This window comes from Loxodonta africana, chromosome 1 (genome assembly GCF_030014295.1).
Source record: "Loxodonta africana isolate mLoxAfr1 chromosome 1, mLoxAfr1.hap2, whole genome shotgun sequence".
Taxonomy (NCBI): Eukaryota; Metazoa; Chordata; class Mammalia; order Proboscidea; family Elephantidae; genus Loxodonta; species Loxodonta africana.
Genome location: NC_087342.1, coordinates 222,269,810 through 222,275,809, shown reverse-complemented (window position 1 = coordinate 222,275,809; position 6,000 = coordinate 222,269,810). Strand labels below are relative to the sequence as shown.

At 46.5% G+C, this 6,000-nt stretch overlaps 1 protein-coding gene across 11 annotated transcripts in view; it reads left to right on the top strand.

Annotated features, from left to right (window-relative positions):
* The first annotated feature begins 1,025 nt into the window (after positions 1–1,025).
* The window catches only part of SYNE1 (spectrin repeat containing nuclear envelope protein 1), a 556,892-nt gene continuing 551,917 nt past the window's right edge, over positions 1,026–6,000 (top strand). For 6 of the 11 annotated variants that reach the window (XM_064292310.1, XM_064292303.1, XM_064292297.1 and 3 more), the window contains exon 1: positions 1,028–1,190. The gene's annotated coding sequence lies outside the window, so the exon portion shown is untranslated. Of the gene's footprint in view, positions 1,191–6,000 lie in introns of all 11 variants that reach the window. The other 5 variants (XR_010323142.1, XM_064292282.1, XM_064292277.1 and 2 more) reach the window with 2 other exon arrangements.

The following is a 6,000-nucleotide window of genomic DNA, read 5'->3' as shown; positions in this document are numbered from 1 at the left end:
CTGAAGTAGTCAGATCCTGGCCTTCTCAGTGGTAGGCCTGGGAATGTGGATCCCTGTCTGGTGGCTACCCAGTCAGAGGGTGCTGAGTTGCGACAACAAGGTTCTTGTGCGTTATCTGAGCAAGGAGCTCTGGGCTTCCATGAGAAGCACGGAACTTCCCCAGAGGCAGGGATCCCCAGCAAATCCTCCTCCAGGCCCAATTACCTGATGTATCAACTTCTGCAGTTAGAGATTCATTCTTTCCCCTGGAAGGTTGCAAAGACATCACGGAAAGGTAACACAGCAGATTGGTTCACTTTGTTCATTTCAGATATTATTTTGATGGAAATGAGAAGGAAGGGAATTTGATGAAAACGGAGAGCTTAATAGTGGGAGTGCTGGAGGCAGGTGAAGGAAGGTCAAGGGCAAGGAGAAACTTCATCCACATTATAATTTTGCCCAAGGCTGGTCCTTCCACTCAGCCAATTTAGAGAATAGAAAATTGTTTTGCTCAGATTGAAAATTCGAGGGTGTGATTATTTTTAAGATACTTGCCACATAGTTGCAATGGTTGGAGCTGCAATAATCTTCGCTGGACTTCAGCTTCATTGTTAGAGAAGAGCGACTATGTTTGACTTTGCCTGGAAACCTGAAAACCACAACAAAATAAAGTCTTCAATGCTACTAGGCAACACCATCATCAGAAGGAATTTTGATAAAAGACTCCAGTGGCTCTCAAAGTGCTGCACGTACAGTACAGCGCCTCTGAAGAATCTAGAAGTGGTTCCACTGCATTGTCTTAAATCAATACTCAGGAACAAATAACATAAAGTTGTCAAGTGCCTTCTTCAGAAATGCAAGCTGGATAAACAACAATCGGGGAAAAACTCCAATGCCATACCGATCTCCCTAAAATTAAATTATTTGCTGCTGATCTCCACAGCCACAGCTGTTAGGATCTTCTCGAAACTTGATTGAAAAGAAGCTGGCGGAATGTCCTCACAGAGCAGCAGCATCACTTCCTTCCTTGGACCTTCAGGGAACCTCCCCAGCCTTTCAAGATAGGCTCTGCTCAGGCTCCGGCCAGTGGAAACCGGAGGCAAAAGTTCGCGGCTGGTGCAGCTCACCTCATCCAGGAGCCGGAGGCAGCAGGTCCCAGGGCTCCAGCACCTTTTTTCCCGCCCCGACCCCCGGAAAGGCTCGCCCAGAGGGTGAGTCACAGAACGACTTTGCGGCTGCTGAGACGCACCGCAGGGGGAGCAGAGAGGCAGTGCACGGCGAAGAGATTGGGGACCCTGCGAGGGCGCTTACTGGTCCCCGCCCCCCCAGCTTCCAGGGACTAGTGCATCCCGGCGGAGGGGGTGTGGCGAGGTCAGCAGGCGGACTGCGACCCTGACCAGGGGTGACTGTCCGCTGGGATCTTCCCAGTCCAGGGGAAGGTTAGCTGCGGGGGGCGGGGAGGCAGGGGAGGCCTTCACCCCACATTTGCGGCCGGGAGGAGGACCCGATGGCTGGAGGGAGGGAGGGCTGCGGGGCACAGCGGGGCGCGGGTGCCCGCGCCAGGGCGAGCGCGCCGGTGCCGGTGCGGGCCCGGCTTGTTGTGCTCTGTCACTAGGGCGGCCGGCCTCCTGCAGCCAGCCCTGCACACGGCGCCTGAGCGCCCACAGCGAGCGCGGGGACAGAGCCGAGACCTCAGCATCCCCGGGAGCCGGGGCAGGGCCAGCCGGCCGGGTTTGTCCCTAGCGTCTCTGCTTGGAATCTGGGCAAGCCTGAGAAAGAAGGTAAAGAAGGGGAGAGAAAAAGACAGAAAGAGAGAAAGAAAGCGGACAGAGTGGGTAGGTGGGTCGGGGGAGGACGCACACATTGCAGAGAAATTGTCGGCAAGTTTGCACTTGCAAGCTGAGGTTCTGCGCCCTTGGTGGGAGGGAGAGCGCCCTGTGGTGATGGTGGTGGTGTGTGTACGTGTGAGGTTCCTGGATAAGGAGCTTAGGAGGCTGGGGAACGTTCTCGTTGCATCGTGCACGTAAATGCCCCTATTAATATCTCCCTCTCGTGAGTTGTCATTTTCGCTGGTGGCACGTCCCCTGAGCTCCAATGATGCAGAGCAAAGGCGGCCACCCTCGTTCTTATTGTGATGGTCGCTACTGTTGCTACTATCAGATGGAAGATGTAAAAAAAGAAAAAAAAAATTTTTTTTTTTTCCTTTGGGCACTGAAAATCGAAGGAGCCTGCGTTCCTCCACTCCCACCCCCGACTATTTTCGGAATGGCTGGAGGAGGGGAGATGGGTGGCAAAGCCCAGGGCTGGAAGCCTCTGCAGAGGCTGGGCCGTCAGACTCCACTGCGCTGTCATGGTGTAACTGCTTCCCGTCAGGGTCTACACTAGAGGGCAAGATAACTTTCATCTCCTCTCCAAAGACACATCTCTCAGACGGAGATTTTGCCTGGCTGGCGGAGGAGTTCGGTGAAATGGTGGCTCACCGCAGGCAGGTGCATCGCAAAGGCGAGAAGAGTGCAGTTTGAGGCAGCTATCGGCCACGAAGGAAGGGGAGCCCCTTGGGAAGCGGTGTTCAGCGTGCTGGCTGGAATAACAGCGTTCAGATGCTGGAAGTTCCGGCTCCCTTCCATAAATAGAATCAGGTTCAGTCCAGAGAGAAATCTCAGATGTGAAACTGGCCTTAGCATCCTGGAATGTTCATTTCTGAGCTTTTCAGTTTGGAATGGAAGATGTGTATGTATCTGAAATTTTTCTGTGAACCTTAGGAAAGTTGAAAATAAGTTATTTTTCTCTTCTTAATGCGTACCAATTTTTGTCTTCTTCTTGGAGCCACTAGCTGACAGAAAACGTTTGTACACAGAAAGCAGATATGTGCGAGAGAAAGTCTGAATGATTTTCTATTAAGCAATGGTTATTAAGATGACTTACCTCTGCATAAAGTGCTGATTCAGACATGACTCATGAGGCTTGTTCTTTGAAAGGTTTTCTGTTCCTTATGATGCAAAAGATTGACAGTATGGATAAAAAGTTCTAGGAGCACCAGGACAGTATAGGAAGTACATAGTCATTTTTTCTTGTGTTCTTTAATCCGTTCATTATTTTGTGGCCAACTGAGAACAAAATGTGCTGAATCGATGCTAACTGAATATGTTTCATGCTGGAGATAAAAATAAATAAATCTTCAGACTGACCCAGATAATAATATTGCCAATCTTTGAAAATATTTTCCCAGCTATTACATGCCATCCTCGTTTTTATCTGTCTTAACCAATGCTTTTTCACAAACTGGTTTACTTCTGTTTTCGCTGTCCCCATATTTCTTTTCACGTAATTCCTTCCTGCAAGGGCTGGGGGTTAGGAAAAGGTAGTAACTGTACCATTTGCAATTTTTCAAGAGCTGCTTGTGTTAAATGTGCAGAGTGGTACACCGGGGCCTACACCCTGAGAACAAGGCAGCAGACACAGCTTCTTGGAACCGAAATGAGGTTCAACTGAAAGAGGATGTAAGAAACCCATGGCTGCGCAAGGTCGGTGGCGTTTTCTGGGCTCTGGCTAGAGCTATTATAAGCCACACCCTGTAGACCGAAACTGACAGGTCATAGACTCCCCCATGGGAACTCTGCATTACTCCTCCTCTTAAAGGTCCTCCTGGTACTTCCTCGTGTCTGTTCCAACTAATGTTTGTCAACAGGTGCAATACACACTTTAACAAAATATGGAAAGAAGGTAGCAGATATCTTTAGGTACAATTTATGCTCTAGGCCTATCGCCCCCCCCCAATTGAATTGTGACTCTTAATACGGTTCACGCTGATCAGCTGTGTATTTTGTCTTTTGATTACTTGTTCATATTCTTGTTCTCCCATAGAAATGACACAGTCTTCTTTGTTACCCTGTATAGTTTATAATAGTGAGGAATTCACAGTGCCATTCACCGAGATCCTCTGCACACATTCATAGCGTGTTTGTATTCATTCAAAGATGTCCTTCTTCCTGACCTTTTAGTCATCTTAGTATTTATTAATTATTACCATTACTAAGGAGTGAAATGATAATTACGTTTTAAATCAGACACTTAGCTGACTTGGATAGAATGGAGTTGAAAGTTGATCGTCAGCTTTTCAAATTTTTGTTTCATAGTAGGTTTCACTATTTGTGCTATTGTACATTTTTAGACATTTAATTGAGTAATACTGTACTTCATACTTCTATGAATTTGTTAACATGTTTATGGTCTCACTTCATCTTTTTCAATCAGAAACGAGCCACGATGTCTCTGATCGTTGCAGCGTTTGGAATTTTCTGTGGTAGTTTCGTAACACCTAAACATTTAGTCGCAGTGTTTTAAGATACGTTTTAGTGGCCTAGTAAAATCGATGCCTTTGAACTATGGTGTTGGTGAAGCATATTGAATATACCATGGACGGCCAAAAGAACAAACAAATTTGCCTCGGAAGAAGTACAGCCAGAAAGCTCATTAGAAGTGAGGATGGTAAGACTTCATTTCACATACTTTGGACATGTTATCAGGAGGAACCAGTCCCTGGAGAAGGGCATCATGCTTGGTAAAGTAGAAGGTCAGCAAAAAAGAGGAAGACCCTCAGCGAGATGGATTGATACAGTGGCTGCAACAATGGGCTCGAGCATAACAACCATTGTGTGGATGGTGCAGAACAGGGCGGTGTTTCGTGCTGTAGTCGCTGAGTCGAAATCGATTCGACAGCACCTAATAACAACAGCAGAAGTACCTGTTCAATTGCCTTCCTTTTAGTGGCACAAACCAGAAACTGCGGTTGTCCGTGCTGCTTAGGGACTGGGGAAGATGAGTTGTGATGATTCACTGCTGGGCTTTTCACAGGTGTTGGTGCTGAGAAGAGTACCATCACTTAACCAAGAGAATCCCAAATTGCAGAGTTTAAATTCCCTTTGCAGCCTACAATAAATGCAGCTGACGGTTATGGATTGGGTACTCTATTTGCTCCGACAGACCCTGAACTTCCCCATCAAATAGTCACTGTACTTTACTGTAACATCGTCCAGTATTCATCCCCTCCTTTGGTATATAAACTCTATGACAACTTGTGTGTCTTGTTCCCTGCTATTTACTCAGTAACATTGTCCCTTACCATAGTTGCTCAATATATATTTGCTACATGAAATAATAAATACATGAATCTTACCTCTCTCCTAGGCATGGTGGTGGTGGTGGTTGTTAGTTGCCATCCAGTCAGCTTAGAATCATAGTGACCTAAGTAGAACAGAATGAAACATTACCCAGTCCTGTGCCATCTTCGTGATTGTTGGTATGTTTGAGTCCATGGTGGCTATTATGTCGGTCTATCTCACTGAGGCTTTTCTGACCTGTACTTTATCAAGCATGATGTCCTTTTCTAGCAGTTGGTTTTTCCTGATGATGGGTCCAAAAAGTGAGTGAGTCGGATTCACATCATCCTCACATCTATAGAACATTCTTGTTGTATCTCTTGTAAGACAGATTTGTTCATCCTTCTGGCAGTCCACAGTATATTTAATATTCTTTGCCAATTCTCGTAGAGTTGCTCTGAGTTGGAATCGACTCAACAGCACCAGATTTTTTTGGTATTTAAAAACCAGTTGCTGTCAAGTCAGCTCCAACTCATGGTGACCCCACACGTGTCAGAGTAGAACTGTGCTCTATAGGGTTTTCAGTAGTTGGTTTTCTCAATAGTAGATTGCTAGGCCTTTCTTTTGAGGCACATCTGGGAGGACTTGAACCTCCAAACTTTTGATTCACAGCCAAGCACGTTAAACATTTGCAACACCTAGCGACTGGTAGGCGTATTTATCTGCATTGTCATGTTAGTTCCTTACCTTGGAGAGATTAGAGTTGGCATAAAAAGAGTTGGCATAGGGACTATTAACTGGTATACAATCCGTCAATGTCTACCTAATCTCCCTTTCTATCCTAATATCTAACTGTGCCCCTCATTCCCCCCTTCCCCTATCACATCTTGCAACTAGAGAAAACTCCTTTAATTACTCTGGG